Source organism: Pristis pectinata, chromosome 27 (genome assembly GCF_009764475.1).
Source record: "Pristis pectinata isolate sPriPec2 chromosome 27, sPriPec2.1.pri, whole genome shotgun sequence".
NCBI lineage: Eukaryota > Metazoa > Chordata > Chondrichthyes > Rhinopristiformes > Pristidae > Pristis > Pristis pectinata.
Genome location: NC_067431.1, coordinates 7,025,546 through 7,047,423, shown reverse-complemented (window position 1 = coordinate 7,047,423; position 21,878 = coordinate 7,025,546). Strand labels below are relative to the sequence as shown.

The 21,878-nt window shown below is 40.7% G+C and overlaps 1 protein-coding gene across 6 annotated transcripts in view; it reads right to left on the bottom strand.

The window, feature by feature from the left end:
• pknox2 (pbx/knotted 1 homeobox 2) overlaps positions 1-17,938 on the bottom strand; it is a 381,361-nt gene extending 363,423 nt beyond the window's left edge. For 3 of the 6 annotated variants that reach the window (XM_052039850.1, XM_052039848.1, XM_052039853.1), the window contains exon 1: positions 16,188-16,299. The gene's annotated coding sequence lies outside the window, so the exon portion shown is untranslated. Of the gene's footprint in view, positions 1-15,865; positions 15,911-16,187; positions 16,300-17,841 lie in introns of those variants that run through there. The other 3 variants (XM_052039855.1, XM_052039854.1, XM_052039849.1) reach the window with 3 other exon arrangements.
• Between the last annotated feature and the right edge of the window lie 3,940 nt (positions 17,939-21,878).

Here is a 21,878-nt window from a genome sequence, read left to right as displayed (position 1 = left end):
ACCCAGGTTCAATTCTGGGCGCTGTCTGTAAGGAGTTTGTATGTTCTCCCCATGTCTGCATGGGTTTCCTCCAGGTGTTCCGGTTTCCTCCCACATTCCAAAGACGTATGAGTTAGGAAGTTGTGTTGGTGCTGGAAGCGTGGCAACACTTGCAGGCTGCCCCCAGAACACTCTACTCAAAAGATGTATTTCACTGTGTGTTTTGATGTACATGTGACAACAAAGATATCTTGTTTGATCTGATCTTATCTGATCTGAGCTGACAGGCTGCCGTGTAATACCCTTTGACTCGGTACATGTGGACAATGGCTACTTGGAAAGTACAGTATTTTGTGTTTGAAGAATACAGCATGGGAAAGTTGTGTTTCACTTTATGTTGATACAAAACCAGATTCAGGTTAACTCCCAGATTGAACTGGACCATTGGATTACTGACTGGGATAATTACTGGGTGAAGAAAAGATCAGATGGAACAATATGAACTAATTTATGCAACTGCTCTGGTATAGAAAGAAAGTCCAAAAGCACTTTGCAGATGCCAGTTCGTAGTAAAGTCGAAGTACTTGGTTTTGTTAAGTAGGGACTTAAAACAAGTGGGCAAGGTTGAAAAGTAGAAGGGTTTAGGGTCTAGCTTAATGCTAGACAGCTATAGATGAAGAGAGATAAATACACAACAGAACAGCCAGAGAAACAGTAGATAAGGAAGGCAAGTGACATTGTTGGGCCAGTTAAGGTTATAGATATAGGGATTAAAAATAGCAAATCATGAATGAAACATCTTGGGAGCAGAATATTAAGGACAATTGTGCAAGCCACACGGTGCAGCAAGTGAATGAATAAGGATTCGGAAGGGGCTGATGTTTAGAGTGTGAAGGTTGGGTGGCTTTGGACACAGTCCACAGGTTACGAGCACCCGACATGACACCTGTACATACATTCAAAAGTCCGTCATACGTTTGTTCCTGCAAACGAAAGAATTAGATTTCTCTCTCTCTCCACTTTCGGTAATTGTTCTCTATTATCAGTCTTGTGTGCTCTTGATGCCATTCATTGCAATAGTGTAGAGGTATGGTTACCATACCAAGTGAATTTTTTTTTGTGTATTTCCCGACTTAGGGACAAAATTGACTTAGGAATGTCTGTAAAAACAGAACCCATTCATTACTGGTGGAGAGGTGGGGCGGGGGTGAGGTGGGAAGGCCTGTAAACACCTTTCAAGAGATGGAACAGCAGACTATGCAATGGAGGATCTCATCGAAGACGTTCAACCCAAACCTGCCTGCTTCAATCTACCACAGAGGCTTCAGAAGGACTTATAATTGCCTCTAGCTACCAAACAGATAATGGGGTTGGGGGCCAAAGATGAAGGTTTGGATGTTTGACTGGAGGAACCTGGAACTTGCGGGACATCATCACAGTAAGGCTGTGAGCAGCAACAAGGTGTGGAGGTTAATGCCATCAACTGTCCCATTTCTGCAGATAACCTGGCCATGCAGTGATAATACATACGAGGGACGAAAGAATCTGGCGTTAATTCGTTAAGAATCTGGAGACAACTGTGTAATTATTGAAAGCGATACCACAACTGGCTAGCAGTCAGCATGGACAACAAGGGAGCTCTTCTGGGAGATAATGAACAGCCACAGGTAGGGCGAACAGAAAAACTGATGCACAGTTATGTGTGATAGTGTTGTGACAAGGAAGGAAACTCAATTAAAGAGATTCACGCATGAAGTTGAATGTATTTGCAAAGATGATAGCCATTCAACGACGTGCTTATATTACATCAGTTTTAAGAAGGAAAGTTATTGAATTTGTTGTAGAATAACAAGTGGTATCCTAGTGAGTCAATGAAAACCCATTTTATGCAGCCAGCAGGTGATCTGGTTGAAAAAAACTATCAAATTGCCACTAGCTACCAAACATAGTACAGCTTTTCACAGAACTAAGACACAGGAAGCAGCTACTTGGCCCATCGAGACCATGCCAGCCCCTGGCAGAGCAAGTCCAGTCACATTTCCTGTCCTTCCCCTATTGCCCTGCAAATTATCCTCTCAAAAAGCTTCCAAATCACTTCAGAAATCCCTGATTGTTTCAACCACCCTTGCAACCATCCACCAACAAAGATTTTACACAGAAAAAAGGGCAAAATGTGATACTAAAGCTAATGTTCTAGTTCAATAACCCTTACAGAAGAGATTGCACATTTTGTGTAAAAAAAATAAAGTGTTTAGGCAATATAGAATCAATATAAGATGGCTTTCAACAAAAGAAAAGGAACTTTGTATCAAGACTTGCTGAGCAGAATCTAGCTCAATCTTATACCTTTAAGGTGAACAACATCTGCACGTCACATGGAGCAAAAATCTGATACTGGATATTCCAGCATACATTCCCCATCTCCAGCAGTGCCTCCAAGCTGTTAAAAGTCTGGGTCCTCAGTGCGGAGTCTGGAAACAGCACAATTCTTCTGCTGTTCCAACCAGCTCCTGAAGCACACAACTACTAAAGAAAACAAGGCTGTCAGGAGATAAAAATGTGAAGCCAATGCCTGGCTTCAGTTACAGCAGCTCCTGTGCAGAGTTCATAAAAATAAGATCAGAAAATGTAAAGAAATGCTGGAAAAAGACAACTTTGAGACAGCAGAGCGAACAAGTCCAGCTTCCACTCACACTCCAACCTGATCTTCTCTTCTCAATGGCAGAAGATATGTATGCAACACACACAATTAGAAAGCACACATCCTATACATGTAGCCTATCATTAATGGATAATCCGCTCTACAACAGGGAAGGTCAGCCAAGTCAATCATCAACCATGGGACCTTCTCTTCATCATACGTTAACTTCACACTGAAATCTTGGAGAACATATCAAACCAATCTCACAATGAAATAATATTTTTGTGGAATGGGGAGCAAATAAATTATCTAGAGCTACACATACAGTGGTGTGGGCCATCATACAATGGAACAAACAGAAAATATCATGGACTGCACATGACCCAGTTGAGACAAACAAAAGAATGATCAAATTGGATTTATTGAACTTGGCGTGTTGGGGGGCAGTGGTGGTGAGGAATAGAAGTTCAAGTTATGGTTCTTGTTTCTCACATGCTTTGACTAATTTGCAACTCATTCCACTTTTAAGAAGAAATATTTGATCGCCTTTCCCCCAAATTGTCACTAACACTTAAAAATAGCAAATGTAACTTTTAGCATTTCCATCCGTAGTCATTTCAATAAGTCAAAAAAAAAAGTCAGCACCATCAGGAGAGGAGACAATATAAGAGTATAAGTCAGTAACCCAGAGCCTAAAACATTCTCTTTGGGATCAAATTCTATATTTATCTTGTGGAATGCAGACACTTGCCAAAAAAATGCATCAATACAGAACCAAGACTGTCCAGCTCTGCACTGAATTCCAACCGACTTCAGAGACACAGTCAGAAGTATGAACTGACACTCCAGTGTTATTTTACCAGTAGATGACAGTCCACAAGAACAGAATGTTTCCAAACAGCTCTAATAAAAAAATACCTTGGGACAAGGTAGTTGACACTGCCAAGGAAAGAATAGTCTTGCAATCCAGTCAGTCATCTTATATCTAAAGGAACACAAACATTTGTTTTATCTATCAGAAAGACTGTGCTTCTGAATGAGGGCAAGGAAAGGATTAGCTCAAATTTGATGTCTCAGAGAGTCATATTGTTTGCCAGCACTGGTGGTTTAGAGGATAATTGGTACCTGCAGAACTATGTGTCAGCAGGAATCAGTGCCATCAGGAAGTACTCCTTCAGTGGTGTACTGGATTGTCAGCCTAGATCAGGGTGCCCAAATATTTGGAGTCATTTTCAAGCTGAAGCAAAAGACTGTAGTCCAAAATTGTTGTTGCCACTTCAATATATCAAATTCCAAGTCCACTGAGCATACACAACGATCAAAAAAATGCACAGTTCTTTTGACTGCAATCAGTGAGGATAGGTAGCAATACCTCCAGCACGATTATTCTCAACACTGGTGCCCCACAAGGCTGCGTCCTCAGCCCCTCTACTCTACTCCCTATACACTCATGACTGTGTCGCCAGATTCTGCTCTAACTCCATCTACAAGTTTGCAGATGATACCACCGTTGTAGGCTGTATCTCAAACAGCACTGAATTGGGGTACAGGAAGGAAATAGAGAGCTTAGTAGAATGGTGTCATGACAACAACCTTGCCCTCAATGTCAGCAAAACAAAAGAGCTGGTCATTGACTTCAGGAAAGGGGGCAGTGTACATGCACCTGTCTACATCAATGGTGCTGAGGTCAAGAGGGTTGAGAGCTTCAAGTTCCTGGGAGTGAACATCACCAACAGCCTGTCCTGGTCAAATCATGTAGATGCCACAACCAAGAAAGCTCACCAGCGCCTCTACTTCCTCAGGAGGCTAAAGAAATTTGGTTTGTCCCCTTTGACTCTCAGCAACTTTTACCGATGCACCACAGAAAGCATCCTATCTGGATGTATCACGGCTTAGCATGGCAACTGCTCTGCCCGGGACCGCAAGAAACTGCAGAGAGCTGTGGACACAGCCCAGCGCATCATGGACACCAGCCTTCCCTCCCTGGACTCTGTCATTACCTCTCGTTGTCTTGGTGAAGCAGCCAGCATAATCAAAGACCCCACCCACCCAGGTCATTCTCTCTTCTCTCCTCTTCCATCAGGTAGAAGATACAGGTGCCTGAGGGCATGTACCACCAGACTTAAGAACAGCTTCTACCCCACTGTGATAAGACTATTGAACGGTTCCCTTATACAATGAGTTGGGCTGTGACCTCATGATCTACCTTGTTGTGACCTTGCACCTTATTGCACTGCACTTTCTCTGTAGCTGTGACACTTTACTCTGTACTATTATTGTTTTTACCTGTACTACCTCAATGCACTCAGTACTAACTCAATGTAACTGCACTGTGTAATGAACTGACCTGTACAATCGGTTTGCAAAACAAGTTTTTCCACTGTATTTCAGTACAAGTGACAATAATAAACCAATACCAATCCGGGAAATTCAAAGGTATTTAGAAAGCCTGTGGACAGCACAGGGCTCAAACACTGAAGCAGGCCTTAGCTGGAGAACTGTGGCATTCCTCTGCATTAGTTATAGATCTCCACAGTACTGAAGGTGTCCGGCTTCCTCCATGTAGATGACTTCTTTAACTTTCCATTGTTAGCGATCAGATTCAGATTCAAATTAGTTTATTGTCATATACACTAGGGTGCAATGAAATTCCTTGCTCACGTGCTCACAGGGTACTAAGAATAAGTACACCCCAAGGAACCATTGTGTAGATGTCTACAGCATTACTCCCCTCCCTAATCATCTGCCTGTCACTCTCTCTATCACACCCATTGCCATGTGCTCCACTCTATAATGGCTGGCTTCTGCGGAACAGTGGAAAACTGTGGAAGAATAGTGAAAGGACTATTATACAGCTCCTAGCATCTTGGGACTCATGCTCTGTAGAATATCACAGACCTCGCTGAGCAGAAGTGTTCACTGGTCAAAGCCATTGTTCAGCATCCCTGATCAAGAGTATTTTTGTGCCCAAGTCTATGGAAGGACTGACAGACACACACCGAGTTGACAACAAGAGAGAAGATGGTTGGATGTGGAACTAGTGGATGAAAGGTCTCCCAAAGGCTGCTCTTCTACGATGGATCAACATGTTCAGTGTGGGAACAAAGACGAGTGGAACACAAATAAATTATTAAACCAATTTCAGTCGGGCCTCTCAGACTGCAAGTTTGCTTCATGGCCAGTTGGAGGGAAGGAAAGGGGAGCAAAATGGATGCTCAGGCACCATTCCATTCCTAAGAAACCTTTGGCTTGTAAATGGGACAAAGAAAATGTAAAACCTGTATAAATTTCTTCCAACAACAGTTGGAAGTACCAAATCCTGGCATCAAGTTAGAATACACAATTTCTAAGAGAAAAAGTAAATCTACTGACACACCTACATTTGTTGGAAACAGAAGTCCATTTTTACAAAGATCTACAAACGGTAAAGTTTGACAGTATGTGATCTCTGCACCAGATTGACAGCTCACTTTGTGCTTGAAATCACACACTCAGCATTGGCATTGTCCAAATAAAACAATTCACAGTGAAACATTATATACAAAAAAGAAAAAAAATTAATTTCCACAATGCCTTTTGGAACCTCAGGATAGTCCAAAGCCAATGACATAATGTGGAACTAAAATCTGCTGTCATGCAAGACACTTGACAAAGTGTGCAAACAGTAAATATGCACATTTCACAATACGACCAACAACAAAAATAATCCATTTTAATGAGAATGGTTGAGGGGTGCATGTTGACCAGGTCACTGTGGACACTGCTATTATTTGACATGAAGTATCACAAGACCTCATACATCCATCATGCCTGATTTAATAACTCAGCCACTGATAGCACTGCCAACTGTGCAAAACTCCCAGTGTTGGAGGGCAGTGCAAGTTAACAAATTATTTTTCTTAAAACTCAATAAAAGTGATTGAAAAACTGCACTCAATCCCTTATACAATAAGGGCTTATTTTATTCAGCATTTAAATACAGGCTCTTCCTCGGTAATGAAGAGGTTCTGTTTTTACAGATGTCCATAAGTTGGAAACATAACAACCACTTGACACGGTAACCATACCTCCACGGTATTATAATAAATGTCATCAAAACCACGCAAGTCTGATAAGAAAGAACAATTACGAAAAGTGGAGCGGGGGAGGAAACTAGTTCTGCCGTTCAGAGGAATGAACGTATGTATGCACGTCAGAATTTTGAATTTAATAATATTATGGGAGCTCATTCCTATGTACAGGTGTCCATAAGTCGGGTGTTCTTAACCCGGGGATGGCTCATATACGTTACACTCCCCCTTTTTGTTGCAAATCAGAGTACACATTGCATTTTCAACACACTCCCACCTCACTGCAAAAAGAAAAATCTTTAATTCATGTGGTACTATTTTTGCATTACAGGCATTTTTTGTTGGGTGAAGTAGGTTATAGACTGTGCTTTCATCTCTGGGATCTGCACAGAATTCAGCTCTAACTGATCAGATGAAAGGCTTCCATAAAAAGAAGTTTAAATAATTGCATCCAAAAACTAAATACTTCACAATTGGAAGTTCATGATCTCATGCAGGTAAGCAACAAAGATGGCTATTGTAAAAAGTGGAACAAGGACACTTATGATCACAGGTTCTCTATCAAGGCTGAGTTTATGTGGGTAATACCCACACAAAGCTTTATCCTACAGATGATTTATTCTGAACTGGAAGCAATATTGAAACTTTAATCTTGAACAACTTGTTCTGTTCCTGCATCTGATCATACTCAATATTCAAGTGTCGAGAGAGCTTTACTTTCCAGTTAATTAAGACTAACCTTGTTACTTCAAGTTGTTTGAAAAGATAGAACAGGGTAAACACTGGAGACCTCAGTTTCCACCTTAAAAGAAAATGACTGTAAAACCAACGTAGAAAGTAAAAGAAAACAAATGACATGGAATCTTTTTTCAACCTAAACTATGACGGCATGACAAAGGAGATATAGGATTCAACTGGTAAAAAGGTAAAATTCAAGTCCAACGTTAGGAGGATTTGTAAATATCTCATCAAAGGGAATGATTCGCAGGTAGGTTGTGAAAGCAATAAACACTTTATAGAAATGATTAGATGTGGTGATGGGGGAAAAGAAGCTGTGGGATCTCAGCACATACTTTCAGCCGAGAGAGCTGAATGACTGCCTTGATCTGAACGTGTCATGCAATAAATCAGCTGAAAGTACAGATCAGTCTCAAAGTGAAAAATGCCTTGAAGGCATGCCAACCAAAAATATAATTAGGCAAAAACAAAAACTGTATTCAATATTCTGAACTCCAATTCATCCCAAAAGGAAAACTCAACTCCTATTGCTCTACAGCTGCTCACCCCCAATGTGGTACAGGTAGTCCACAAGTTACAGAAGGGTTCCGTTCCCGAGAAGTGTCCGTATTCCAATTTGTAAGTCAGAAAATGTATGTTTCTATAGCTCTACCTGTAAGTGCTATAATTGTTTCATTTCTTCAAATAATCACCCTAACACTACCCATAATTAAACTAATAGAAAATATCCTGTATCCAGTCATTACTGAATACCATGAAACATTTGATTATTATCACTACCATCTTCAAAAATCCAGCTAGAGAAATAGAAATTATGCTTTCTTTTATAAAAAGAAAAACTATGAAAAATTAAAGACAAAAGAAAATGGAGAGGAAAATAGGTAGAAAGTATTTTTCCAAAAGAACTTTTTCCAAACAAAAAGATGACATTTCTTATTGGATTTGAAAGTAATAAAAATTGGGAAATGTTGCCCGTAAATTTACGAACTGCTAAATCCCATTTCATTGCAAGATCCATACTGTGACCAAGACAATGATAAATCCCATTTCTGCAACCTCCTTCAGCCATACAATCAAGAACAGTTCCTTCAACAGCAGCCCACTCCACCCCCCAACCCCACATCAATAGCTACAGCCATGCCTTCAGCTGCCTATGCTCCAAACTAAATTTCACATCTTAATGCACTTAATTTCTCCCTCTTAAAATGAAGCTTAAAGCTAGCTTATCATCCACCCTAATAACTTTGGTCAGTGTCACGCTTTGCCTGATTAACCTGTGAAATGTTATCATATTAAAATGCACCATAAAAATAAAAGTTATGGTAGTATATACTACATAAAATGGGCTAACAGGACAGAAAGATTATGAAATATGTTACAACTTCGAATTAATATGGGTTGAAGCCCAGGAAAGATGAAATAAACATACAAAACTAGAATGAAAACAATTTTACATCAATATGCTGTTTCACATTTAGCACATAGAAACTGGGTAACATTCTGTCTGAAGATTTCCTCCAGAAATTATTTAATTTTTAAATATTTTTTTTTTGTAAATGTCTACATCACTAATGGGGATGATTATTTCTCTGGTGGATGTGTGTTCAGTTATCGTGCAAATTGAGAAGGATTCTCCCACATCACAGTTTAACAAATTTAGACCAACTACAGATTATTGCTTACCAGGGGAAAATCTTCTCCACAGTGTCTGCAGAATAGAAAATGGAAAATTGACACCATAGGGGAGAATGCTGAGGTGTGTGTTTGGGGTAGAGTAGTGCAAGTTCCACTTCATGCCAAGCTACTCTATACCACGCAGTCAACTGAATGAAATGGAAAGTACCCTATTCACCTCCAAATGCAAATCCCATCCTGATTTATTTTGGATCTTGAACCAAACTTGTGGCAGTTGAGCTTCAGGAGAACACAGACTAAGCCATCAGTTTGAGCACAGCAATAGACTAAGACAGGGATACCCATCCACATTTAAAAATTAGCAAATTCAGTTCAGTCACATGGAGTTCTCATATGTACTTGCATATCAACATGAGTAAACGATAGGATCATGTCAGCTAACGACAATGGCCATCTGGGATCTCAAGGTTAGCAATAGTTCTGGGTGAGGTTGGTGATGAGTGATTGATCTCCAGAGCCCTGAACAGACCAATAGCCATCAACTTCATTCTGGGAAGGATGGGGAAGCATTTAACGTGATTTCTGCTATTTTTGTTTCAGTGTCATCATTTGGTGGAGTACCAAGGTGAAGGACTGAGCTCTGGGAAATAAGACATAAGAGGGTGCTGACGTTAGGATTGGACAAGATTGGGTTCAATATGCAGCTCTCTAAATGAGTACGCACCAGCCCAAAACCCAAATGAAGACAGACTATCAAAGCAAGGCACTGGGGTGGAGAACACATTGATGGGATGGTTGTCCCAAGGTGCTCTGACATAGATTTATGCAGTTAACAGAAAACTCAAAATATATTGCTGACGTTACAAAGATTGATGGAGTTATAGCGAGGATGGTTACCCAAGGATACAGAGTGACATAGATCAACTGAAAAGTTGGGTGCAGCAATAGCAGGTGGAATTTAATTCAGATGAGTGTGGGGTAATGCATTTTGGCTCATCTAATACAGTCTAGACAGATACAGTAAATGGCAGGTATCTTAGGAGATTTGATGTTTGAGGGCCCAAGTTATAGGGAGAGGATGGGCAGGCTAGGATTTTATTCCTTGGAGAATAGAAGACTGAGGGGTGACCTTATAGAGGTGTATAAAATCATGAGGGTCATAGATACGGTGTATGCACGGTCTTTTCCCTCCCAGAGGAAAGGAAATCAAAAACTAGAGGGCATAAGTTTAAGGTGAGGGGAAAAATTTAAAAAGGGACCCGAGGGGCAACTTTTTCACCCAGTGGGTGGTGCGTAGATGGAATGAGCTGCCAGAGCAAGTGGATGAGGCAGGTACAATAACAACATTTAAAAGACACTTGGACAGGTTCATGGATATGAAAGGTTTAGAAGGATATGAGCCAAACACAGGCAAATGGGATGAGCTTGAATGGGCACCTTGGTCAGCACTGATGAGTTGGGCCAAAGAGCCTTTTTCCATGCTGTGTTAATCTATGACTCTATGCACAAAGGGACCTTGAGGTGCAAGTTCATAGCTTCCTGAAGGTGGTGATACAAGTGGATAGGGCAATGAAGAAGACATTTAGCTTACTTGCCTTCGTAGGCAGGGGCATTGAGTGCAAGAGTTGGGACATCATGTTGCAGCTGTACAAGACATTAGTTAGGCCACACTTGGAATACTGTGCGCAGTTCTGGTCACCACACTACAGAAAAGGTGCAGTAGTGCTAGAAAGAGCGCAGAGGAGATTCACCAGGATGTTGCCTGAAATGGAGGGCTTTAGATACAAAGAGGGATTGGATACACTGAGATTGTTCTCACTGGAGTGCAGGAGGCCTAGGAGTGGCCTTGTGAAGGTTTATAAAGTTACGAGGGGCATAGATAGGATAGATAGTCATTCTTTTAACTAAGGGTAGGGAAGTCTAAAACTAGAGAACACAAGCTTAAGATGAGAGAGGAACTATTTAAAGGAGAGCTGAGAGGCAATTTCTCCCCCGACATGGAGGGTGGTGGGTACATGGAACAAAGGCGATGGTAGGGGCAGGTACAATCATAGGGTTTAATAAGCATTGTTAAAGTCAAAGTCGAGGTTATTGTCATTGGCCAGCACACTGTGCTTTTGAGTACATGTATGCAGAGGTGCAATGAAAAACTTACTTGCAGCAGCATCACAGGCACAGCACATCATTTGGACAGGTACATGGATAGGAGAGGTTTGGAAGGATATGGGACAAATGTAAGAAAATGGGACTAGCTTAGATAGGTATCCCAGTCGGCACGGACGAGTCGGGCCAAAGAGCCTGTTTCCATGCTATACGACTGTGATTATGACATTGTCCCGATTTTGGAAACCACTGATCTGATACAACTGGTTTACTTGTGTAACATAGATGAACAATTAATGTATTCAGATTTTATTTCCTCAAGGTTAGTTAATATGTTAAACAAATTATCAATTCATTATGCTTTTTAGATGCACTGAGACCCCCGTTTCCATACAAATTTGTTGGAGGTGGGAGAGAATTGGGGGGGGGGGGGGGGGGGGGAGGAGGAGTGGAGGCACTGGTGTAGAGAAGGAAGGTAATATCGGAGGACACAGCGAAGTTCACAATAAAACAGAAAATGCTGGGTACTCAACATGGCAGGCAGTATCTGTAGAAAAAGCAAGAGCAAAAGTCAATGCTTCAAGTCTGATGAAAGGTCATCAACCGGAAACATTAACTCTGTATCTCTAGTCATGGATGCTGCCTGACTTATTGAGCATTTCCAGCATTTGTTTTATTTCATATTCGAAGCCTCAGCACAATCTTACTTTTGGATTCCCTTTTTTATGTACTGAGAAAAGAAAATGGATTTGAATAGTTTATTGCAGAAAGTGCCTCTTCATCTTAAAATTGCTTTAAAACAAAAACAAAAGCCTTGTTCTTTATATTGCCAGTGATGTTATTAGGTCAAAGCACAATTCTGATGAATCAAAAAATGTTAACCCATCATCTTTTCCTCTCTAAAAGATACTGCCTGGCCTGACAATTATGTCTAGCACATTGTGCCTTTATTTCAAATATCCAGCATCTACCATAGTTTGATTTTATACAATGGCTTCAGTTGATATATCTGTATCAGTCTGAACTATCAGTCTCTGCAGCAATTTTCAATCAACACACAATTCTGTAGCCACTTCCAAAATAGACAATACGATCTGTAAACCAGGAACAATTTAAAGTAGCTTGAACTAGTGACAAATGCAGGTAGCAAGTTCGTCCAAAATTTACATCCTACTTCAGACATTCCTTGAATTCCCCCAAAGATATTCTCTCTGGTCTCAGATCCATAACCCTAAAGAATATTAACTCACTGCCCTTATTGCCATTACTAGTCAAGGCTAGATGTTTGGAATGGATAGCTGCTTGACTGCAAACTAAATTTTGAATGTTCAAGGCAACTTTCCCAGGTACTACAGGTTCAGGTCCTCTATTTCAATGCCAAATGTCTCTTCTTATTTACATCAACTTATAGCTTCAAGTGCCACTTTCCATCTCACTTAAAAAATATCCCAAAATTACTGCCAATATTTTGTTTTGCAAAACAAGCAAAGAATGACAGAAATTGGGCCAATCTGTTGCAAATCCAACCTAGTATAACTAGATATTCTGAATACCTGTAGCATCAATGTGTACTTATAAAGCATCTTTATTAGAAAGATGTCATCTCGATCAAAATTGACATCAAGGCTGTAAATAGCAGGCCAAAAGTGCCATAGTACTTGAAAAGCCTGGATTAAAGGACAGATTAACAAGAAATCATGAAGCAAATGAAATAGTTAACAAAAGGAAGAAATTATGGGAAAGGGGGAAAACTGGGCACCAAACAATTGAAGCTCTTAAAAGTTAAAAATGTCATGCGGCGTATATAGTTAAACCAACAAAATACAACTAATCAATATTTGAGCAGTAAATCACATTTTACTTCAGCACTGTTTGCAGGCTGAACATCAAAAATTAATCATGGGAATCTAGAATAAGGGGACAATTATTAGCTTTAAGAAAATGAGTTTCTAACAAAGCAATAGCATGGATAGAAATTTGGCTAAGGAATAGATGACAGTAGCAGAGAAAGATTGCCTTACAGATTGGACAGATGTATACATGGAGTCCCCCAGGGATTGGTACCAGAACCACAGCTTGTCTCCAGATATATTAATGACTTGGATTTGGACGTACAACACACAATCTCCAAGTCCGCAAATGGCACCCACTTGGAGCCATGGTGAACTGGGAGGAGGATAGTAACAGACTTACGGAGATATACCCAGGCTGGTCGAATGGGCAGGTAGGAGACTGGTGAAATTTAATGCCAAGATACATGGTGTTACATTTGGTGGAAAGATCAAGAGGAAATAAAAATCAGAGGCCACAAATCTAAAAGATACAAGAACAGAGCGATCTGGAGCCATAAGTACATGGTTCAGTGAAAGTGCCAAAGCAGTTGGTTCAAAAGGCATTTGGGGACCTGGGATTTATAAATGGAGGTCTAGCATACAAGAGCAAGAAAGTTACGATGAACCTTTATAGAGCATTAGTATGGTCACAGATGGGGTACTGTCCCCAGTTCTGGATGCCACACTTGAGGAAAGATAGAATGACTTTAGAGGTGCTGTAGAAGAGATTTACTAAAATGAATCCAGAGTTGAAGGAATCGAGGTACGTGACGACACTCTGATAGAAAAGGGTGGAGGGAAATTACCCACCAGCACTTTGCTCAGGTTGATATCTTCAGAACAAAGATATTTAAAATCATGAAGGACACAGAGAGGGTAGATTGAGAAGAACTGTTCCCATTGACAAGGTGATCCAACAAGAGGGGGCAACGAATAAAGGGAAAATTATGTTACACAGTGAGCAATGATGGCCTGGAATGCACTCCCAGGGGCTAGTAGTGGAGGATCATTAACAAGTAACATTCAAAAGGGAGCTGGATAAATACCTGAAAGGGATAAATTTTCAGGTTTGGCGGGGGAGAGAGCAGAAGGGATGAAAGACAGGATCCAGCTGAACTACGCATCAATACAGACAATGGAGCCAGTGGCCTCCTGTGCTGCCTCCACACCATGATATCTTCAAACCGCATATTTGAGGACACTGTTAAGTAAATTAGAATTGAACTTTTCTGTTAAATATACAGTGCTCACTAAGCCACAAATTACTAACAGGCCCCACAACTGTTCAAACAATTAGGGATTCAAAGAGTTGCTAATGTAGAGCGGACAAAGTAATAATTTTTTTTAAATTATGCAATGCAGAGCAGAAATAAAAGGACACATTTTATATGTTACTTTGGAGAGTACATGAGAAAAGGTTGGAGGCAAACTAATAAGTATCTACCAGCACTTTCCTGAACAGCTGGCATTAAGCAGGACCCTCAGGCACAACCTTTGGAATACCACAAACTGCTCTCTGTACTATCATATTCATCTAGTTCACATTGAAAGCCAGGAGCAATTCAATCGAGGCAGGCTTTCAACCCTACCAGATGACAGCACTGCCGTTCACAATCAAGGTAGCATCAAACTGACAGCTATGCTGCACAGTTACTGTACTGTGTATTTGATTGTTTCTCCTAGAAAAAAGTCTCCCTGAAAAAGTTTACAACAAAAATCTGAAATCATCCAGCAAATCAAAAGGTTTAGTCACAATTCCTGAACACCCTGCATTGGAAACAGTCACCAAATTATCAAGTTCTACGCAGTTTCTTTTTTGAAAATGTCAGTCTGAACTACACACAAGTCAACAGGGCAAATGCGGACTGGTGTCCTGCCTATATAAGCAGAAGTCTAAGCTGCAGTTCACATCCCCTTGAAGCATCCTCACCGTATTGCTCTATGATTTCATGATATGCTTTTTACCCTTATGTACCTGTCCAGTTTCTCCTTAAATGCACCCAGTCCTACTCACATTCACTGCTTCAGAATGAGTTGTTTAAAAAAAAATGAAGCAAACAAAACAAGTTCCAATTACATCTAAAAAGTGGAAAAGATGAACTCCAGTCAAGGCACAAATGAGCTCTACAGGAATTAAGGGAATGGCACTAACAGAATGCTTCTACAACTCATTCCAATACTTTGGGTTAATCTGGTTCTCTTATAGATCCATTCCTACCTGATAACCAGAATGCCCTTCTCAAGTTCTCCACACACTTTGCCATTTAAAACCAAATGAAACGTACTTCAAGGCAACCAATTATTCATACTGAATTTCTATTTTCATTAAAAAAAATTCCCCCTTCGCTGGTTGCCACAGAACTATGTCTAATTTTCATTGAGTCTGTGCTGAAAAGGTTTTTAGCAATGTAGTAACAGAGTGGCTAACTAAACACAACAATTTTCTCACGTTGTGCATCCTTCCTTATTCCCTAATATTTAAACAGTTCAATGATTCATCTGGTGATTTACCACTCAAATTTCTACAAACTCAAGACAACTTATATTGAGGAAAATAGAAAATGAAGTTATAAGGAACACCTTCAGATTTGACGTAGTTGCAAACTTGAGTGTCCTAACTTCCCTTCCTAACCAGCGCACTGGTAGAAATGGAATTAGAAAGTGTTCATTAAAAAAAATTAAAACTTCGGACAGACAAAATGACAAAGAATGATTTGCATTCCAACTGAAGAAGCGTCTAACTGTACGACAAAAAATAATTTAAATTTAAATTTTCAAGCCAAACTTGAAATTTGAATTTATCTTAGCTAAATACAATATTGATTCCCGGCGGTGTTTCAATATACACTATTGTTTAATTTAATCACCCGCACTGAGATAACTTCTGCAGAAATATACATTCTCCTTTGATTGTAGTTGCACGTTCCTTCTTTCCTACGCGTAGAAAGGGATTCCGAGCCATGGGATGACCCAGGATCAGAGTGACAGACAGAAAACACAGCTGGAATTATCGCACAAACATGCCTAGCAACACCAAAACACAAGTGGAATTACACATCAAACTTGGTTCGATGGAACGCAAACACGCCGACAGGATTTTAATTTACAACTCACGGGAGGGGCAAGAAAAAATGTGCACTTTTGTTTTAAATATCAACTGAAAACAGTTTAATTTCCCCAAATGCATACCTGATTCCTGTACAGAATTCCACTACGGCGCTCCCGTTTACTCCCATTCCATAGAAATCATTGCAATCCCAGCATAACCCTGACAGCAACATAAAAATTCTTAAGAAATTAGTTCTGCGTTTGGTGGGACTGGCCTGTGGTGGACACATCCGCAACTGACCGATTAATTCCATAACCCTACTGATCGAAGACTGGAGCCTTGATGCACATCTGTGACAGGATACATGCTGTATGCTTAAAGGGAAGACATTGTGAAGAATTTAAGTCAACAACCGAGGCTCGTTCTGGCAAATTAAAGTGTACGCTTGATTGCAAAGGGCTTCACGCTTTTTTCAAAAAAAAAGCCGAATGGTACAGATGCGAGAGGATTTTGGAAACTGCATTGCGAAGGGGATTGTACATAGGATCGCGAGAAGAACGAAATCGGGTTTCTTGCCTCTCAATTAATGGTTTAAATGCATTCCATGCAACAAATTAAAAAGATGAATTTAACGATAGAATACAAGCCAAAACAAACCAATCCTCGAATCCATAATGCAAAATCTCTGATAAGCCAAATGTTTCGTTTCCTTCCCCTCGATTTCCTCAGTAATACTACAATGGAGCAAATAGGAAATCATAAAAAAATTGCAGCATTCTTGCTATACTGATGGATTGAAACGCTAAAAGCAAATGAAAAATCCTAAAAGTAGCGTGTCCTAAATTTCCTCCTTGATCTACCAGTGCAACAAACAAAAAAAATACGGCAACATTTTAGGAGCACAAAACCTGAGGATTGCAGGCATAGTTCAAGATATCACAGCCTCAAACTCTGCTCAAAAGTACTTGGAGTACTATATTTAAAAAGAAAAATTATTTTGCAAAGCAAAACTTTAAGCGCTGTCAATAACAAATTAAATGAACTGTAACCGAGCAAGTGTCCCTTTTAATCAGTACCAGGCTCTTCTTGATACAAGAGGGGGAGGGGGTGGGAGAAACAAGAAAAGTACATCAGGTCAATAGTTGTATCAAACAGAAGAAAAAGGGTCGAGGTGGCGGTAAAGAGATAAAGCGAAGGGAAGCTAAATCGGAGCTTCTTCCTCGGTGCGAAAAGGAATCTCCTCCCTTTTAACATCTAGAAAGTGGCAATTTAAAAAAGACGTACAAAACAGGTTACACCAAAACATTGCCAAATACACTCAGAAAATCCCTTAAAATATATCATCCATTAGTTGCCCTGTTTACAAAAAAAAAGTAGAAAATGTTTAGAAGTTGCGATTTGAGCGCCCAGGACGATGCAATTGTCAGACAGCTCTGTGGAAAGCTACGGGATTCCATTAGCAAACAGAAAGGCTCCCCGCTCATCGCTTAACAATGCAGCTACTTTCTCTGCCACAACCACCCCCCGTCAGCTGTAAAAATCTAAGAGAGAGGAAGGAAAAAGAGGTGGAGAGAGAGGTGGAAAATGCAGAGGGGGAAGAAGCAAAACACGCAGCGATTTAAAACGTGCGTCTTTTCTTCCGGTTGGGACAATGACTGACTGAATGAAGCGGCTGCAACAGCCTTTGCAGCCACAGTGTGCAATGTATCCGTGTGCGCCGCTGGTTACACTGTATTGCCCCGTGATACACTGTTGCACCGCGGTTACTCTGTCTCCCTGTGAATGACAGCTTACCTTCATGCCAATCTTCATCAGACTGACACCGCCGCCGCGCCGCCACGCGCTCACATCGATACATCCCCATGACGTCACCACGCCCCGGACTCTCCCCTCCGACCCGCCCCTTTGCCTCCATTGGCTGCCCGCTCGGCATCCAATACGGGCGGGAAGGGAATGGCGCGCGCTGATTGGAGGTTCCTTGGGAGGGGGATTTGCGCCGCCCCCTTCGGCGAGGGGGTGTGTCCAGCAGACAGGGGGTGAAAGGGGCCGGCCAATTGTGTCGTCTTGCCCACCGCGCAGCCACTCGGGCTGCGCTTTGGTTCAAATTAGCCCTGCCTCCTCAGGTGCGAGCTGTGATTGGGCAGCGCCTCTGTCACTCAATCGTCACACGAGGGCTTCCGTTCTAAGTAATTAATATTCATAAACTGGGAGTTTTTAAAGAATTGGTGTCATGTTAATTCACTTTGGCGCCCAGCTTTCTCTGACGGGAAGTAAAGTATCTTTTTTAATAGAAACCTGTCTAAAAGTATACAAAACCAACTAAATATTTCAGATTTTTTTGCTTTATCAGTGTCAGTTCCAGGAATCCCCCATTAAATTTCCATCTGTCAAGCAATTTCTGACTTGGACCTAACTGCCAACAAATACCATAAAAATCCACTATATTTCTAATGAAGTAAACAAATTCAAAAGCCATTCTCCATATGCTGGGAAGGATAACAGCCTATTACAGAGAATTTTGCATACCTAAGATTCTGGTCAAAATATTCATGAGATTCTTAAAAGAATAACTGATCTCATTTGAGTTGACAGAGGGAAGCTATTCTAATGGCAGAAATGGAGGGGAATCAAGTCTGACTGTAAGGAACATTGTCGTTTATTTTTCTGTGGATGAAGTACTGCAGAAATTAAGGGGACTAAAATCAGATGAAACCTCCCCAAGACATGATGGCTTGCATTCCAGGATTGTAAAAAAAGTGGCTGCAGAGCTTACTGATGCATCAGTGATGATCTATCAAAATTCCTTTGAACCTCCCAACTTCAGCTGAACAGTAAGTGTATCACTCTTGAAGAAAACAAGCAGTAAAAATGACACGGAACCACAGGCTAGGTAGATTGACATCCATTGTCAGTAAAGTGCTGGAATCCTTCATTAAAGATATCGGGGCATGGTACTTGGAAAATCCTCTTATGATTCAGCATTGTCCATGTGGTTTTTGAAGAGAAAGTAGGGTTTGACAAATCTAATAATTTTTTTTGGTGGATGAAACTAGGAGTGTAGATAAGGAGAAACCAGTGAATGCGATTGCCTAGAAGTTCAATCATGTAACACTTTTTTTTCTTTTTCAATGTTTTGCCTTTGAAAACTGAGTTTTTTTTCTGGGTGAATTATGAGTATGGCCGTTTCTGAGTGTGTGTCACCCAAAGATTTCAGTTGTCAGCATGCAGGGGATGACATCATTCCCTGCGCAGCGTTCTTTTAGGGGAAGGAAGTAACAACAGTGTGTCACTCTTGGGACAAATAGGTCTTCCCAATGAATGACTGGATTGGAACCCCTGATAAGTAAGTCACTTTCTTACCTTCAGTTGTTCTGGCCTCCCTCCCTCGATGCTCCAGCACAGCACAGACCAGCTTTCCCTGCATTCCTGATATAACTACTGGCTTTCGCAAGGCTTTACAATGTGTAACATTTGTTCAGTTACATCCAAGTAACAACCAAAGTTTTTGGAGGGACCACAACCAAAATAGTGGTTGGCACCCAAATGTAGTGCTGAGCTAGCATGTATAATTTCCAAGCTAATATGCAAAACGCTTTTTGAAAACCTTGATATTTTCTGGATTTATGGTGTTACATAAAAGAAGGGGTAACATATAAAGATGATTGGAGGATTAGTTAAAGTCAAAAAGTAGATAGTGGGATATTTTCCTGTCAGCTGATGACACAAATAGGATGTCAAAGGGATTAGCATGGGCCTCAGCTATTCACAATTTGTATTAATCCCTTAGGTTGAAAAGATACGAGTGTAATATGCCCAATAAAATAAAGGAAGTACTGGAAAGATTCAGCAGATCAGGCAGCATCTATGGGGAAAGAAACTGATTTAACATTTCAGGTAGATGATTTTTATTTCCATCCGTATTTTCTGGCTTTATTTCAGACTTCTGGCATCTGCAGCATTGTATTTTATATTATAGTTAAGTTTGCTGATATTTGCAAAGTTGGACAGGAAAATGAGATGTGAGAAGTAAGCAGAGAGTCTGCAAAGCAATGTAGATAGGTTAAGCAAATGGGCTGAGAATAACCTGGGAAAATGTGAGATTCTGCACTTTGGTAGAAGGAATAGAGAAACAAAATATTTTTTAAATGGTGATAAACTAGTAAACATTGATGTACAGCAGGATCTTGGTGTACTAGTTCATGACAGAAAGAAAAATGAAGGTACAGCAAACCATTGTAAAGATAAATAGCATGTTGGTCTTTGTTGCAAGGGGGTTGAAATATAAAAGTAAAGAAGTCTTGCCAAGATTATTCAGGACATTGGTAAACCTTATTTGGAGTACTTCATGCAGTTCTGGATTTCTGCACCTGAAAAAAAGGATATGATGTATCTTGGAGTCAGTGCAGCATAGATTCATTAGATTGATCCCTAGGATTTGTCCTAAGAAAACTGATTGAGGAAACGTGCCCAGTATTGGAGTTTAGAAGCAAAAGAGGTCATCTCACTGACATAAAAGATTCTGAGAGGGAATGATGGGGTTAATGCTGAAGATTTGTTTCCTCAGGCTTGAGGATCAAGGGGCAGAGTCTCAAGATAAGAGGTCAGCCATTTAACAGTGTGATGAGGAGAAATTTCCTTATGGAAGGGGGCTGTAACTCTTTGGGATTCTCTACTTCAGAGGATTGAGGATACTTAGTTGTTGACTATTTACAAGCCTCAGAAAGGAATTAGATGGTATGGGGATCTGCAGAAAAGTGGACAAGGCCCACGACCAGCCACAAACCTACTGAAAGATAAAGTAGGTGGAAAAAGTCACAATGGCCCATTCCAGACCCTGCAATAAGGTCTCATGAAATAGGACTCTTCTTTTCCACACCACTTCTTCAACCATGTGCAGTTTACTTTTCCCTATGCCAAATTGCTCATGGCTTTGGTAATAAACCAGAGATTATAATTACTAAGATCCTGTTACTTTGTTTACTTTTTTCATAACGATGAGGGGGGATCTCATTGAAACCGACCAGATACTTAAAGGCTTGGATAGAGTGGATGCGGAGAGGACGTTTCCATCAGTGGAGTCCAGGATCCGAGGGCACAGCCTCAGAATAAAGGGACATCCCTTTAAAGCTGAAATGAGGAGGAATTTCTTCAGCCAGAGGGCGATGAATCTGTGGAATTTGTTGCCACAGAGGACAGTGGAGGCCAAGTCATTAGGTGTATTTAAGGCAGAGATTGATAGGTTCTTGGTTGGTAAGGGTTACGGGGAGAAGGTAGGGGAACAGTGTTGAAAAAAAACGGCCATGATTGAATGGGGGAGCAGAGTCGATGGCCAAATGACCTGATTCTGCTCCTATATCTTATGGTCTTATGGGTCTTATGATTTAATCCTCTGTACCTGAAACAGAATCTCATGCCCACTCTTTCCTAATGTGGACTGCTTCTTCCTTTCAAGCCAGCTTGTGCTGTCCCCTAGCAAAATTGGAACATGCTGGAAATCTGAAATAAAAACGTGCTGGAAATGGTCAACAGGACAGGCAGCATCTGTGAAGAGCAAACAAAATTAATGTTTCAGCTGTTACCAGAACTATGAGGTTAGAAATCAAATATGTTTTGCATTGCAGGGAAAGAATAGGGATGAAGACAGCAAAGATAATGTCAGTGAAAGGATGGAGTTCAAGAGATACTGAATGGCAAAGTGTTATTGATGCTGGTTGAGAGAGGATAGTGAAGCTTGTTAATGACAGCTGATCTGAATGAAGGAGGTGACAATAGAAGAGAGTAATGAAAACAGGTGAGAGAAGGAGAAAGAATATTGGAACTGTGAAACATGT